This window comes from Monodelphis domestica, chromosome 1, assembly GCF_027887165.1.
Source record: "Monodelphis domestica isolate mMonDom1 chromosome 1, mMonDom1.pri, whole genome shotgun sequence".
Taxonomy (NCBI): Eukaryota; Metazoa; Chordata; class Mammalia; order Didelphimorphia; family Didelphidae; genus Monodelphis; species Monodelphis domestica.
This window is the reverse complement of record NC_077227.1, coordinates 303288058-303304647: the sequence shown is the minus strand read 5'-3', so window position 1 is coordinate 303304647 and position 16590 is coordinate 303288058. Positions and strand designations below refer to the sequence as shown.

The 16590-nt window shown below is 39.1% G+C and overlaps 1 long non-coding RNA gene across 1 annotated transcript in view; it reads left to right on the top strand.

Annotated features, from left to right (window-relative positions):
- Nucleotides 1-9369: 9369 nt before the first annotated feature.
- Nucleotides 9370-16590, top strand: part of LOC103099361 (uncharacterized) — a 32517-nt gene continuing 25296 nt past the window's right edge. The window contains exon 1 of the long non-coding RNA XR_008917239.1: nucleotides 9370-9622. This is a non-coding gene — a long non-coding RNA (uncharacterized LOC103099361). The remainder of the gene's footprint in view (nucleotides 9623-16590) is intronic.

Below are 16590 nucleotides of genomic sequence, written 5' to 3'. Positions count from 1 at the left end.
TCTAATTTATTGGGAATTATTTTTTTCTTTGAGTTTTCATGTTTCCTTTTCCATTTGGCCAATCTTACTTTTTTTTTTTTTAAATCCTTACCTTCCACCTTAGAATCACTACTGTGTATTGGTTCTAAGACTGAAGATCAGTAAGGGCTAGGCAATGGGGGTTAAGTGACTTGCCACAGCTAGGAAGTATCTGAGGACAGATATGAACCTAAGACCTCCCACCTCTAGGCCTGGCTGTCAATCCACTGAGTCACCCAGCTGTCCCCCAATCCAACTTTTTAAAGAATTGTTTTCTTAATTTTTCTTTTTCTTTTTTTTTTTCTTTTGCCTCCATTTCCATTTGGTCTAGTCCTAAGGGAATATTCAATGTAGTTTTATGTTTCCATTTCCCTTTGGGCTATTCCCATTTCCTTTTGGGCTTATTAGTTTCTAGGGAGTTGATGTCTTCAGTGGATTTCCACCAACTTTTGACTTTTTTCTATCAATTCTCTTATTTGGTTTTTAAACTTCTTTTCCAAGTTCTTCAAAGGTTTCTTTTATAGCATGATAGCTTTTCACACTTTCCTTTGGGGCTTCACATGTTTCCTTTTTGACACTGTTGCCCTCTTCTAAGTTAGTATTTTGATCTTCCCTGCCACTAATGTAACTTTCTATAGTCAGGTTTTTTCTTTGTCTTTGGATCATTTTTTTCCCTAGTTATTTCCCCCCATTACCTTGTCTATTTGTTGCAGTTCTTCTATGCTCTTGGGGTAGAGGGAGCATTGTTCCAAGCTTGTATATTACTTTTCTATGTTACTTGGAGTAGGCCCAGCTGCCTTTGTTTTCCATAGTATGTCTGTTGATGGGGTGGGGGGGAACCTGTTGGCATACTCTGGGGGAGCTAGATTCAGCTGGGAAATAGATCCCCTGTAATTTCATGGGATGGCTAATCCATGCTATGCTGCTTCCCTACTCCATTCAAGTGACTTTGGCACTGTTACTTCAAATATTCTGTTGCTTTACTGCCTCTGGTCATTGCTCTCCTTCAGAGTGGCTCGGCCTGGGATAGTCCCCTCACTCTGCTGCTACATAGGAGTTTGTATGTTCCTGCCCTTTCTACCTTTACCAAGTGGCTTAGGTTGAATTGATCCTCTACCCTGTCCTCTCTACCTTCTATACCTATGTTAGGTGGCTTGGTCAGGGCTCATCTCTATTCTGCAACTTCATTGCTATTGGAAGGGTAAAATAAAATTGTGTTAGGCTTGTCTGCCAATTCCCAAAGACGTGGTGCTGCCTGGGCCACTCTTCTAATCCCAGAAAAAATGTATTTCTATTGCTGCCTTTGCTTAGAGGTGATTTATATTTTCTCTTTATCTCTCTGGGTAGAGTTGGAGAAAAACACCATCTTAGCCCTTAGCCAATTTTGCTGAGTTTAAAATATATTCCTAATATTTTATTAGAGTAATACAACTTATTTTCATTAACAAAGGCATACTGAGGGATTTGCCTTGGTGGATATGCTTGATCTGATGGTATAGAGAGATGTTTGGTTCTTTAGGCTTATTGGTACTTGTGATCAGCAACCACAGAAGGAAGGCAGTTGGTAACCATTAGTATTAGTGAGGAATAATTGTGATTGGTGAGTGGGGCTGGGGAGAGTAGAGTAATATTAAGTATTATAAAAGAGGAGAAATGAAGGGGAGTCTCTCTGATCTCCCCTCTTACTAATGGAGAGGGGGTGAACAGGGTTTGACCCACTGGATGGATGTGTTTCTCCAGTGAGAGGTTAAAGGGGAATATGAAGGAAAGGGATGTGGGGGAAACTGAAGGGTAGAGGCAAGACGGCAGTATCTCTCCCTTCCTCAAGGTTAGCTGACCTCAGAGCTTTAGATTACTTTAGAGACAGGACTGTCTACCTTTCTTCCCAAGGATACTCCACAAACTATATCCTTGAGTCTTGAATGTGGGCTCAACTGCTGGGAAAGAAATTGTATCCTTTCAGAAGTAAGGGTTTTTTTTGTTAAACCCTTCCTTATAGAGTACTGTGACAAGCCAGATAACTTTGCTTGTCACAGATGAAACAGGATTCACCCTTGATCTAGTTCACAAATTACCCAACCTCTATCTTGTCATAAAAACCCTGAACACTCTCAAATCTGACATAAACTAGAAGATTTATTTAAAGAGATGGGGAACGGAAGGGTTGGAGGGATAAGGCAGGAAGATGGAGGGTGAGGGAATGCCCTAATAAGTATATTCTACAGTAGTTGGAATTCAAGAGGTCCTTTGGGCCAGAGGCTTCTGTGCCTCCTGCCTTTTCCCAATGCACTGTTTCTTATATCTCTACCCTACAATAACTTAAACCTAAATCTCTATAATCTATCCAAGGCAAGGCAAAGGGGGAGAACCAAAACGAGAGGGCAGATTGGCTCTGGCCAAAGAGACCAACTGACACCCTCTCAGTCTTGAGTAGCTGCAGTCAAGTCAAGGGGGGTTGTATAGGATTTCTGGCTGAAGACAGGTCCTCAGCAAGTAGGAAATCAGGTTTTCTCCCTCCTGTGGTTTCAGATATCTTCTGACCCTCAGGAAAAAGCTCCTTTCAGTCTCCTTCCAAAGCAGGAAGTGATCAGTTAGCCAGAAACCGCTCAGCTCTCAGTTCTTTTTCTCAGACTCCTCTTACTCTTTCTCCACTGCTCCTCAGCCAGCTGCCCCAACTAGGCTCAATCTTCATCCCAAAGGATTCTATATAGGTTCTCTTTTCCTTCCTTTATAGTAGTTAATCAAAGTGTGAGCTATGCTCACAATGAGTAAAACATGAGGTGAAATAATAAGGAAAAACCCATATATTTACATATCTCTATTAAAATCTTCAATTTTTCACTGAGGTGTGAAAATGGGTACTCAAATTCCAGTCCAATGATGGATTGTATATGCCTATTGTTTGATGATTAGTCTACACAAGAAAAGCACAGCACCAGATTGGCCACAAGGTGATTAATTTTTCAGTTCTAATAAAATTTTCAGAAACTCTCAACTGAATCATCTGGGAATTGAAACTAGCATCAGACTGTTCACAAGAAGGAAATCACAGTGAAGCAAGCAGGACAGCTATTATTCTGACCAGGCAGCACAGTATAGTAAACAGGACACAGAATCTAAGGTCAAGAAGATCTGTGTCTTCTGTGATCTTACCTCAGAAACTGATTCTCCATGTGACTTTAATGGAAGTCACTTCACCTCTCTGTCCCAGTTTTCTCCCTTTGAGGTCTATATCTATAATCTCTATTTTACATATTTTGGAACTTGTCTAAAGAGAGAATTTTCCTTGGGTCACACAGCTAATTTGTATGGACTCTAAATCTAGTTCTGATCCTGAATCCACAGGTCTCATATTATTCTATGCTGCCGTTCCTATAGATAAGAAACTATAAGTAGTGAAGATAGAGATGGAGGTGGAACAACCTTGAAATAAACTTGGAGGAGTAGAAAGTAGAAGGAAGGCACTTAATTTTGTTGATCACTAGGAATGACCCAGGTTTAAAACTATTCCTTCTTCTTCACTATTTAATCACAAAGTCTATATTCTACAGTAGTTGGAATTCAAGAGGTCCTTTGGGCCAGAGACTTCTGTGCCTCCCGCCTTTTCCCAATGGAAATATTCTCCCTATCTCCAACTAGCCCTTTTCCTTTCTATAGCCACCATTTTAGTCAAGATCTTTATTGTCTCTTGACTATTAATGTAGTTGCATCTTAATCCATCTTTAGAATTTTAGTACCAACTCCCTCCACGTATATGTTGCAATACTCATTTTTATTATTCCCATTTATTTAAATATGTTGTCTAGGGAGGAGCCAAGATGGTAAAACAGCAGGAATAAGAGCCTAGCTCTCCCCCACATCTCCTTCACAAAGATCTATAGCTAATCTGTCCTTGGCTCTAATAACAGATAATCTGGTAATCAGATCTGGTGATGTGGTTAGTACATCAGTGGAAGGTAGGCAGTCCAACATTCTCTAGACATTCAAGGTTTGCAAGATTTTCCTAAAGACAAAGTTGGGGAATACAAGCAAGAGAAAGGTCAGATGAAGACCTCTTTCCCTTCCCTAGGCAATTCCTTCTCAGTTGTTTTATTGTAAAACTTTACTTACTCCAACCTTTCAGATGTCTGAGGTCTAACTATCATGATAATATATAGATTCAGAGTGTGGCCATGTTTTTTTAGCCTATGTTAACATGATTCCCATGCAATATTATTCAGGTTCTAAGACTTTTCATCACTCTTCTACTCTTTTATACTGCCTATGATTGACTGATTGCTTTCACTTGGTTAAATTACCAGGCCATAATAATTTTCTTTAAATGGGGATGAGGTGACTTATTTGAGTTAATCATTCAATCCCAGGCTAGTAAGAGGATCACAGATTTATTGAAGAGAGGGGACTGTAGGGAACATTTAGTTCAATTGCCACATGACAAAATTGAAGCCCAAAGAGAGCAAATGTCTTTTCCAAGGTCATAAAGGTAATAAGCCTCAGAGGTAGGATTTGAAATTACTCTGCAAGTGTTCTTTCCACCATGCCACAATATTCACATCTAGACCCTAAGACTCTGAGTATTTTCTTTCCTGTGGCAAGACTTCTGAGGTCAAAATTGTGCCAACCAGATATTTCTATCTGCTATGGCTTAATTACCAAAACTCCCCAAATACTGATATCAGTCCATGAAGACTGAACACTGGGGTTCAGGGAAAGCTCTCCACTATAGTACTATAGTGGCTCTGAAGATTAATAGATTGATGCTTTTCTGCCATCATATATTTTAAACACAAAATTGTCTCTGAGGACCCACACATGGAAACACTTCCTCCATATCCATTCTCCTCTCACAAATATTTATCTTCATTCATTCAATAATTGTTTCACCTGTCCTCACAAACACACCTAGAGACCAGATCTCATACCCCATGCTTATCATGATCTTTAGCATCTAACAAATCTTTATTGCCTAATAGTCTGATTAATAGTTGCTAACAGCTAGCCAAATGTATCATTCCAATATAGCTTTCTGCCTTCCCCTGGAACTCTTTGTAGATGGGAATCACATTAGTAAATTTAAGCTATCCTTGTAGATCTGAGTTCTCACAGATTATATTGCCAGAAGTTCCACAATATCCTTGAATTTATTGAAATGTTTTGGTTTGGTGCCATTAGTCTTTATGACTTAGCTTTGTATATGTGTCCAAATTATGGGTTGCCAATTATGGCATGAATAGGCTGATAAATATGTGTAAGAAAAGAAAGGCATAAAAGACTGATTAGAGAAATGTATGATTAGAAAGTAAAAGTCTTATTATAGCATATGGGCTCCAAAGATATTCATGTATACTGTCAAGAGAGCTTGAGGTTAAACCCCAGCTCAAGAGGCAGATCCTGTGAAACATTCATGGGAGCATGTGGATGAGAATTTTCAAAAATAATGCTACTACCTGTAAGTCACAACCTTCATAGATCTGCTTTTCCTTAGCTGTAAAATGAGGGGATTTGACTAGTTGAGCTCTGAGGACCATTCTAGCTGAAATATAATGAAATGAGATGAGTTTTAGAACATTCTGTATCTTTAGTACTATTTCGTCTATGGCAACATCTCCATCCTGCCATTTTGGTTTTTTAAAAATGTGAGGTATAGAATTATATTATTCTACTATGGAGACAATTAGTTTGATTAATGAATGGTGCAATACTGGGGGAAAGGGGTTGGATAAGGATAGGGAAACTGAGTTTGAGTGAGGTGGGGCAGGAAGGGTTAAAGGAGATTCAAGATAGGAGAAGGCTGGAGGAACTTGTGGTAGGATTCTTCACTCACATTTGTATTTTTGTGTTTCATTGGACTTCTGTGTATTATTTCAAAATTTCTACTTAGTTCTGTTGTATTCATTACAAATGCTTAGAAATTCTCTATTTTGCCAAAAGTCCATTGCTAGATAGGTTATGCTTGGATCCTTATAAGCTCTTTGCTTTTTTAACCTTGTATTATCTTGATTGTGGCTTTTCAATTCTTTCTTTCTGGCTGCTTGCCATAATTTTTCTTTGAAACAGGAATTCTAATTTTGACTATACCATTCCTGGTAGTTTTCATTTTGTGATTTCTTTCAGGTAACAGGTGGATTCTTTCAATTAATGACTATTCTGCCTTTTGGTTCTAAGGGCAATTCCATATCATGACTTCTTGAAATATTATGTCTGGGCTTTTTTTTTTAATATACAAAACCCTTACCTTCCATCTTGGAATCAATATTGGTTCCAAGGCAGAAGAGTGGAAAGGGCTAGGCAATGGGGGTTAAGTGCCTTGCCCAGGGTCACACAGCTGGGAAGTGTCTGAGACCAGATTTGAACCTAGGACCTCCTGTTTTTAGGCCTGGCTCTCAATCCACTGAGCAATCCAGCTGTTCTCACTTTTTTTTTTTAACATTTAACTTTAAGCTATCCTAATGATTTTTAAATGATCCTTTCTTGATATGTTTTCCAGGTCAGTTTTTTTTTCTTCTGAGATACTTCACATTTTCTTTTGTTTCTTTTTTCTAGTTTTTTCCTCTAAAAATTATTTACTGATATTTCATAGTTAGTAGCTTCCATTTGACCAATTCTAATTTTCAAGGAGTTATTTTTTCTCCAGAAGGGTTTTGTATCTCTTATTCCAAGCTGTTAATCTCTTTTCACATATTTATTATCTAGCTTTGCCTCTTTTCCTATTCTCTACTGCTCTCATTTGATTTTTAAAATAATTTTATAAGTTCTTTAATTTTTGTTTTAATTCTTTTAGGAATTCTTGGATTTGGGTTCCAGCTTCACTTATCTTTGAGGTTTTGCTTGTAGACTTTCTCAATTCATTCCCTTATTTCTTAAACTTCACTGATAACATAACTCTTTATGGTTGGGTTCTTTCTTTTTTTGATTTTAGTCATTCTTCCAGTCTTCTTGACTTTAACTCTGTTAGTGTTAGGCTCTGTACACCCTTTTTGGGAGGCTTCTAGACTTGAGTTTTTGGGTTTTTTTTGTGTGTGTCCTTTTTTGTGTACTGTTTTAAATACTCAGGATGAAGGCCTTCAGATTCTCAGTACTTTCACAGTGGTATATTTATGTATGAAGCCTATTCACTGCCATTCTGGTGTGAGCTCTATAATTTCATGACCCAGGCTTTGGTATATCAGCTTGTTCTCTAAATTTTATTAGATGGCTGTTGGACTTAGTCACTATTATCTCATTGGGAGGCTCTATATATTCAGAGAAACTGAACTGTGGTCTCCCATTTGGTCTGGGATTCCTGCCTTGGTTATTCCACTGCAGGCTTCCATGTTGGACTTAAAGACTAGAACTGTGTTATTGCTCGGGTCCTGGCATCAGCTACTGTTCATCTCTAGCACTTGTTCCTACAGCTAGGGTACAAGCTTTCAAGCCACTCTTTTCTGCTTTGGATCTATAACCTGGAATTGCAAAGTGGGCAATGGAACTGTCACATGATACCTTATTCGGCATTCACAGTTTTTTTCAGGGATTTTCTGGGATTTCTTTCTGCCCTAGTAACTACTGTCCATGTGCCATCTTAGCACTTTTCCAATCTGCAGGCACTGGAATGTTCCCTGCCACCACATGCATTCCAGACCAGACCCTGTCCCTACCTTCCACAGACCTCTCTCTTTGTCTCCTTGCCCTATTTTGGACTGGATAAATGACTCACTTGCTCTTTCTTGGTTTCCTAATATTTTCTAATCTTTTTTGGGGTGGTTTATTGGGCAAGGTAGGCTAAAATGCTTCTTCTCACTGTCATCTTGATTCTGCCACCTCCTTACATAGGAAGGAACTGAGGCCCAGAGAGGGGAAGTAAGTAGCCCAAGGTCACAAAAGTAATAGTCGTGCTGCCCAGACCAGAGATTCCCTCCTTAAGGTCTTAACTCTTATCACTGAATAATTTCTGCTATGGTAATCCCACTGCCTTAGTGACTCCTTCACCTGGTCTGTTTCAGGCAGGCACAATTTTAAAATGCTCTTAAGAGCAATGGCATATTAAACGAACTTTATGAAGAAATATAAAAGGATATAGCCAACCTGACCCTTTGTGGAAGTGGGAGTTCCACAGGTTTTGCATATGTACATTGTACATACTTTTGGACTTTTTTCCAGTATTTTTGTTGTACCCATTTCTTCTTTTTTGTCTTAAAAATGCTATTTATTATAGAGACTGGATCTCTGGGAGGAAGGAAAGGGATATCGAAGAAAACCATGATGATGTAAAAAACAAGAAATCAATCATTTTTTTCCTTTACTTTTTTCTTTTTTCCTTTCTTTTTCTAAAAGAAAGGTCTTGTAAATGCAAGGTTCTAATACATGAGTTTCTTTAGTTGAAAGACCAACAGGGAAGCAGTGAGCCCCACTGTTTCTCTAATAATTTTATGTGAATATATTCTTGAATTGATCAATATCAGTGATCTTGAATATCTCCGCTTTCCCATGTCATGTGCTTTCCCTGACAGGTTCCTGTGTATATTCACTCTTCACCATGGTGGAAGAATATGATATACATTTATATATCCGACTGGTATATATTCTACTGACAATGCCACTTGTTGCATTAAATAAGGGAAAAGCTTCTTAACAAATTACCAAAAAATATAATAGGATGCCTGAGGAGGGCGTAGATTCCCTTTCAGTGGAGATCTTCAGATAAGCCTTCATGAGTCTTTAAAAGATATGTTGTAGAGTTTCTTGTACATATTAGGCGCGTAATAAATGATAATTGTATTCCTATTCAAGTTGGACTAGATGTCCTCTTAGGTCTTTTCCAACTCAGATTCTGTGATCCTGTGGGCAAGAAGTGAGGAAAGGAGTAAGAGGGGAATATGGAGAGAATATATTTTATGGTGTGATCATACTTTGATATATGTTAAACTCCATTTTATCATTTGGTGTCCATTTAGTAAGTCTGACTTGCGATGAAATTTTAATCAGCTATCATCCTTTTCTCCATTGCTTGGCATAAGGCTATCATTGTCAAGATGGTTAGCAGTTAGAAATTGGATGATCTTTCACCTATGGAGTGTTCTATCCTTGTGGAGAGTCTCTGGTAATGCTCTGCTCATGTGGTTTGGGGTAATACCATAGAAAAACTCTATTAAAACCTCACTCAAATCCAAATCCTCAGATTGCTTGCCTCCTATTTTTGGCTGATGTCCAGAAATCACCTCCTTCAACCCTCAAGGATCACCTAACTCCCTGTATGGGAGCACTACCTATCTTCTTTTCCCTATCCCCATTTAAGTTTCATTTTTGCTATGCCATTTGCCTCTATACTACTGTGACCTACTCCATTGATTGTTGGTGCTGCTACAAGTCAATGTGTCACAATAAAGCTTCCTTATGATGACTCTTGGAGTAGTTCTTTACTACCAGCATCCAACTGAACCAGCAGGACAGGTAATAAGCCATGCCTGGGCCACAAGTTGATGAACTACTGACCAAAGCTCTGACTAAGGCTCTTGGAAGCTGCATCTCTATATATGGAGTGGGACTGGAAACTTCACTGACTCTCCCTGCCACCTCCCTCTCTGGAGAACTCATGGGTCAGATCTCTGAATCATGTGTTTCAGTGGTAAGTCCTCACCCATATCTTTTCAGAACACAAGTTCCTCAGACTTGGGAGTACTTTGCCAGGTTGTTGCCCCCAAGTCCTGATGAGTACAATGCTACGATTCAGGACTCAAATGCCAATACTCAAGCTTCAGTGAGAGGGTTTCTTCTATCCTTGTGGATATACAAGTGCTAATCAAAGCTGGGCCTATGGCCCCTTGGTTGCCTTCTTGGATTGGATTTCCTGCACTCACTAAAGAAAGCATGGGCCAGAGCCTGAACTGCTTACCTCAGCAACAGATAATTCCCCTTTTATTTTATCTCTTAGATCCATAAACCACTGACCAGGGTTAGGATGGGGCTTAGGTCTGCTATGCCCCAGTGGTAGGGAACTACTCCTCTACTGTATTCAAAGAAAGGACCAAGGGGAAGTGAAGGGAAAATGGAAAGGGAAAGACAATAAAATGAAAGGAGTGAGGAAGGGAAGAGGTAAGGGACTACAATGAGGTGCTGATAGTTGGGGTGGAATTGTGATTGATGCCACTGAGGGTACCCAATGGAAAGAAGTTAACAGAGGGGGCAGGGAAGAGGAAAGGTAGTGAAGGGGAGAGAGCTGAGATAGTTATAAGGTTCAGGGAAGCGTTATGGGGGAGAATTAAAGGAAATTTGAATATAAAACTAGTCAGAGACTGAGGGAAGGATAAAAGGGGAAGATAATTGGGGGAACAGTAAGTGGGTCAAATAAGTGTGGACAGTAAGAAGTTGGCAGAGGAGAAAGGATAGGGAGCAATAAGAGAGAAGAGGGAGTGATGAGGCAAGGGAGTAGGTACAATAAAGGAACAGTAAGAGGGACAGTGTGTGGAATGGCTGAGGATAATGAGGCCAGATCAAAGAATAGTGGTGGTAGGAATTATAGTGCCATGAGTGAGGAGGGAGAATGGGGAGAAAAGTGATGAGAAGGCAACTGGGTGGTTCAGTGGATTGAGAGCCAGGCCCAGAGATGGGAGGTCTTAGGTTCAAATCTGGCCTCAGGTACTTTCTAGCTGTGTGATCCTGGGCAAGTCACTTAATCCTTACCACTCTTCTGCCTTGTAACCAATACATAGTATTAATTCTAAGGTGGAAGGTAAGGTAAAAAAAAAAGACAATGAGTGGAGACAATGAAGTGATACAATCAGCACAGGGATGGGGAAAGGAAGGGACTAAAGGGTAAAGTTAAGAGCACATTAAACATTTAAATATCTATTTAAAGCATATTTGAAATACCATGTTAAAGCATATTTGGTTGAGCATATTTTTTCCAGCTTAAGGAAAGAATGTCCCTTAAATTCTCCCTCTGTATTTCATCTGCTCGGATGGGCCAAGTCTCTTGTCAAAGTTCCTAGAGATGGGGAATATAATGTAATGGGGAGTCATTTGGTGCTTTAGAGATAGGAGAGGGGTATGGATATCTTCTACCACATGTTGGAGAAGGCCATTAGTGCTCTGGAAAAGCTTAGAAGGTTTAAAGGGGATTGGTTGGGAGGTTGAGTGTCTGTGGCCTAGAAAGGCATTGATAGATTCTTTCACTTGCTTGCATCTTCCAACAATGGAAATTTGCTCCTTCCCCAACTTCTCTTTTTTCCCTCCCCGAGAGCTGAAAGTTCCTTTTATAGAACCCCCAACCCTTATTCATCTCAAGGGCACTATATTAGATTAATTCTTCCCACTCAGTTTCTACTTTCCCTAAACACCAATCATCTTCCTCAGCATGTACTTCTTTTATAATAAGATCCCAATATCCCCACCTCATATATACAAGGCCCTCGTTATCCAAAGGCATCAACTACTTTTAACCCCGGTTCTCCAACTCTAAGGTATCAATGTATTCCCTCCCACAGATAGCTTACTTCCTTAAATGTATCAGTGGATTCATCTTTCCCTTTGCAGGGCTGTAATAGAGATGCCCATCAATGAACTTGCCTTATTCAAAACACAGACCCTGTGCCCAAGAGGTTTTAACTCCACTCCTTACGTGGTTCTTCCCCTTCAGGCTTCAGTAGACCACTTCTTCTTTCTCTATGGCTTCTTCCTAGTCACTTAAATGCACCAAGTTCTATCCTGAAGCAATTATATATGCACATATTTGAGGACAGAGAAATCATAGATTTGCCTGAGAGCTGAAAGGATAATAGATAATTCTGGCCAATCTCTTCATTTTTTAGATTTATAAGAAACTGAGGTCCAAAGAAGTATGGTGACTTGTCCAAGGCCATATAGGTAATCATTAGTAGGGTCTGAATTCAAACTCTAATCCAGTGCTTTCCCCACTATATTATAATATCTAGGCACAGAATTATCATAAATGATTAGAGATCTAGCCTAGGGCTCATATATTAATAATGAATATTATAGTGGGGTCAATAAAGAGTATATCAGTCCCCAAATATATATGGAGCTCTCTCTGTCATGCCCATCATACTGAGGAAAAGGGAATTCTTAAAGTTATCATTATAGGTTTATATATAAATACATATATATATATATACACATATATATCATATAAGTGGTGGGGGAAGGGATGTCTGATTATAAGAAGTGAATGCTGTTGGCAGAACCAGGCATGTGAGCAAGTGACTTAACAGACCTTGTTCTTCATGTACTAAGACATATACTAAACATGTGTCTGGCTAAGAATTTCTTTAACATAGATCCTAATGTGAAGAACAGTCTAAGCTTTACAATTATCTTGGGCATATTAGTGGTGGAGATGTGGTTAGCAGCAGGATCACCAACCCCAGCTTCAGAGACAAAGTGAGATTAAGGCTTCCCTCTTAATGACCTACCTCAATCTGGAGTTCTTGACTGAAAAAACTCCCCAAGAACACACCCATAGCTCCTTCCTTCTGGCTTCCGAGAGATCAGCAGTCAATAGGGAATAGAGATTCTGAAGCACATTAAGTTTTATACACTCATGTTGTTCCAAAATATGGTATGCAAATGAAAACCCAGAAGGGGCAAACTGGCTCTATTGAATATGGAGGGCTCCATTTACTGAGAAACTATGAAGTATCTTAGGGACAGAGATCTGAAGGGCATCAGGTCAGGATGCTCTCCTTTCCAGGTTTATTAGTGTTGCTTCAGCACCAGTAGAGTTCATTGGTTGTGCACATTACAGATTTAGTCTGTTCCCATAAGGGGATATTTGTGTTAATCTTATTTTCATTAAAAATATATACATACACATAACACCCCAAAAGCAAAATCATTACAGCAAAGAAGGGAAAAACTTTAGACATTTATAAAATGGTAATATTCTTTCATTTGCCAACCATCTGAACTTTAGACTTTGTATTTAGAATGTACCCTCTATAAATAGGGCCAAATGATTCAGAGATTGGATGCCATCTTACCCATTGGGAGGAATAGCCCTAGGAAAATAGGAATCAAATTTTACTTTTGAAAAAAGTGAATGGCTATAAATATTTTAATTCAATATACTTTTGTCAACTCAACTCTATGTTTATGAACACATGTAATTCTCAGTGCCATACTTCCCTTAGGGCAGCATTGATGAACCTTTTAGAGACTGTGTGCCCAAACTGCACCTTCAAGTTGCTTGTGAGCCCCCACATTTCCCCAGAGTGGAGGGAGGAAGTACTCGCATTGGTCTGCTGCCCAGAGGGGTGGGGCATGCAAAAAAAATGTCCTCAGACACAGTGGAGAGGGGGAATGGAAGAGCCACCTCCATGCTGCTGGAAACCTGTGCCAGGTCTTTGCCAACATAGCCATAGGGCAAATCCTGAGCATAAGCAAAACTGATGTTCAGGCACTATGGGAAGCCCCTAGTGGTGTCTCACTAGAAAAAAAGAACTGATGAGGAACTTCTAAGTGGGGAATTTGGTACTACAGGTATCTCTGGTAATTTTATTACAGAACTATTTCCTTCCCTTTCACGAAGCCAATATTACTGAGGGGTGACCAATGAAGTTGGCAGAACCAGGGACAGAGAACTCTCTCCCACCTTGGGGATTTGCAATTTGCCCAGAATAGAATTTACCCCAAGTGTTATGTACACAGTTAATCAGTCTGAACCAGTCTTTCATACCAAATAAATCAACAGCCTGCCTACCTCCTATATCCCTGTTCTCATAGGTTGGCCTTATTTCTTGCATGTAAGGTCCTGGAAGATTGACGATCTTTTATCGAATTCGTTGCGTTATCTATAGTTTTCCTTTTAAGCACTCCAAATTCTTAGATTATTTCCATGAAGTATAGCATTATCACCCTCACCTATTAAAGAAGAAAATGAAGCCCAGGTCATAGAATGTATGAATTAGATCAGGACTAAGAGTTTCACTCTAGACTACTCCTTGATCCCTTAGTTTGTTGTTGAAGAATAGGATCAGAAAGAAATTGTCGAAGGTTTTCTGTATGTTTCCATAAGAGAATGAAGTTGGATGAGTTGATGATTACAAAAATCCCTCCCCAACCCCAAACAAAAATCTAAATTACTAACAAGCTTTTTCTTATTACTTAAAGCCTGGATGGGATCTCATACAGGAAAAACAGGAGCTGTGCATCTTGATAGGTGTAGAATTTCTTAGGATATGCTCTCAAATGACTGTAAATCCTCTGAAGAGTTCAGAAAACCTTTGGCATGATAGTTTTTGAGAGATGGATTAAGGAATGATCTGATTTACAATTAATGGGTTGACAGGGAGGCAGAAAATGGGTTTTGAATATCCTGGGCATTATAGAAGACATACATATTTGATTGCATGAGTGACAAGACACTTCTGATTGGACTTGATCCCCCTGGCTAGAAGGAAATTAAGGGGCACAGATACAATGTGCAAAGCAATCAGTTTCCTGAAGCACAGTGATTTGGAGCAAATCTAAAGGGAGATAGAAAAAGCAGCTGTGCTGTGAAAAGTAGTTTAGTCATTCAATCTTGTCCAATTCTTCATGACCCTAGGGGCCACAGCATGCCAAGCCCTACTAGCTTCCACTCTCTCTCAAAGTCTATCCAAATTTATGTTTGTTGTTTCCATGATACTTTCTATTCCATCTCATCCTCTGCCCTTCTCCTTTTGCCTTCAAACTTTCCCTACATTGGGATCTTTTCCAATGAGTCCTCTCTTATGTGACCAAAATATTTAAGCTTCAGCTTCAGTATTTGACCTTCCAGTAAAGACTCTGAATTAAGTATTGACTGATTTGAACTCCTTGTAGTTCCAAGGGATTCCAAGTCTTCTCCAGCATCACAATTTGAGTGTCAATTCTGTGATGCCCAGCTTTCTTTATAGTTCAACTCCTGCAACTATAAATCACTACTAGAAAGACCATAGCTCTGACTACACAGACTTTTGTCAATAGATGTCTAAATGGTTCATTTGCTTCTGGATAAAAAAAAATCCCTGCATATGAAGTTTAGTAAAGCCTTTCTTGATGGCATTTGCTAATTCTTGGTTGAAAAGTAGGGCTTAAAGTTTGTCTTTTCTAGGAAAGGCTATGTCCAAAGTCCTTGTAACAAACTGTAATCTACTTCAATTATGAATTTATTCAATTTAAATTGGCAGTTAAGTGAAAACTTGCTGATGTTTGAAAGGAGATTGGGTCCAGGTTAAACATGTAATTGTCGTCTGTACTTGGATTATTATTAAAGAAACAGAAAGGAGATTCTACTAAAAGGTTTATAGAGTCTCTAAGAGGCGAAACAAAACCAAGCCTAATTTTCATTTCCATTTACTATCAAAAAGGGTACATAGGAAACTGAGGAATTCAAGTCAATGACTCTCTTGTGAGATTAGAGAAGAAGACAAGGATGAATTCTGCTTTCCATTTAAAGCTGGTCAATAGGTATAGTTCTGTGAGGAAGAAGATTCCTTCATCCTCATTTTTCCCAAATAAAAATTATTTTTGTTTAGGGTTTTTACCAAGGTCAGAAGTGGAATAGCAGCACTAAAAAAATTGGATAATATGAAAGGTGTCTGACATAAGGAAAATGTACAAGTGGACAAAAGGATATATTTTGGGAGGAAGTTTTATCTCTGGATATCACTCTTTAGTATAAACATTTAAAATTTAACTACTTTCAGCTACCTAAAAGCTCCACTATCTTGCTTACCCTCCTAAAGAAGCTTAGTGTAAGACAATACGTTATCTTTCCAGGCTTAATACTGAAGTTTTAGGTTGATAGATGCCATAGGTTTTCACTTTTAAATAATAAAGTTTTTCTTAACTAAATAGGAGACACAAATTCATTCTTGACTTGGTTTTTGGAGAGGAGAAAGCAAAGAATATTAGTATGATCTAGGAGAAAGAGAAGTACAGGTGTGAAATAAAGGATATTACTTTTGGGTCACGTGAAAAACAAAATGGCAGACTAGATATTTTCTCTGAACCCAATGACCTCTCAAACCTTCCACAAATATAAATTGTATGCCAAAGATAAAGCAACTCCAGCTGTTTCTATGGTCTTAGACACCAAGAATCCAAAATAAGGTGTAACCCATTCGCCTAACTCAGGAACTGACACTGATTCTGATCCCATTCAGTGTTCTTTCCTCTATATTATGCAGCAAGGTTGCACTAGCAGATTCAAGGACATAAACTGACATAAAAACCTATTCTTACACCCCAGTCCCTCCATCTTTCCAGGGTCATAGAGACTCTTGGCCCCAGGATGCAGAAGGTTTTCTTTCTTTCTTTCTTTCTTTCTTTTTTTTTTTTGACCAATCAGATTGGTCATAGTCCTTCAGGAGCAAAAGCTTGCCAGAAGCTGCAATCCAGAAATACCAATGCTACAAAGCTCTGAAGTGATGATAGTTATTAAACTGTTGATCCTGGGGAGTACAGGTTCTGCATTTCTAGTATTGGGCCAAAGAACTAAGGAACAGAGGAAGTGGGACAGGTCATCAAGACAGGAAGGACACTGTGTAAGGAGCTGAGCAGTACTCTATCAAGCTTCAGGGAAGAGCAAAGCATCTAGCTGGAGGCTGTTGAATT